The sequence below is a fragment of the Leptonychotes weddellii genome, chromosome 7, assembly GCF_054177405.1.
Source record: "Leptonychotes weddellii isolate Sample4059 chromosome 7, ASM5417740v2, whole genome shotgun sequence".
Lineage (NCBI taxonomy): Eukaryota > Metazoa > Chordata > Mammalia > Carnivora > Phocidae > Leptonychotes > Leptonychotes weddellii.
In genome coordinates, this window is record NC_138375.1 from 104,267,157 (window position 1) to 104,268,047 (window position 891).

The window sequence follows — 891 nt, forward strand, 5'->3', positions numbered from 1 at the left end:
CCTGTAGATGAATCTGTTCCTACTATCTCCTTCAAGTATCTGACCAAAGCAAAACTGTGATGAGATGCTGGGAAGAGGTGACTCCTCTGGGAGAATCATAATGAATTACCCAAATGAAAAAGAAGATGACTACACTAAGAAAGATGTGACCTTTCACTGGGACCTGGGATGAGAAAATTGTATTTTTTGTCCAAGAAACCAGAACCTGATGAGAAATCCACCAGGGAGGCAAGAATTTGAAACAAAAACAGATAAAGTGAGGTGTCTGGCTGGCACAGTCGGCAGAGCACAGAACTCTTGATCTTGGCATCATGAGTTCAAGCCCCACGCTGGGTATAGAAATCAGTTAAAATAAATAAATTTCAAAAAAAACCCAAAACAGATAAAGTATTTTCGGCTGACTCACCTAAGAAGCACATTCCCGTGAAGAGAGCCCTGTCAAACATGCCACTTGGACACTAGGGAGACCAATCTAGTGTAAAGCTAGACTCACAGGTGCAGAAGACAACTTCACCGAAGTGCCAACCTTAAGAACTAGCTAGGAAGTATGCTTTAGTTTGGACAAACTAACTGAGACTAAGAAAAACAGGGCCAGGATAGGGGCAGGGCTTATGGGATGATAGCCTTAAGAACTTCTAGAAGGGATGAAGAAAGAGATTTTAAAATTAGGTTTGGGCAGCCTGAAGCTCAGGTTAAGAATCTCTGAGAACATACAGAAAAGGAATTGCTATATAATTGTGGTAATGAGTAGGGTACCTGCCTAACCAGTGAAATTCATTCTAGCAGAGAGACCTCACATGACTAGGATACTTGATCTAGGGACAATGAGGCCAGAACAAAGTCAAACTAGCTATTAGTAGAACTCTAGCCTAGAATTTTTTTTTTTATTTT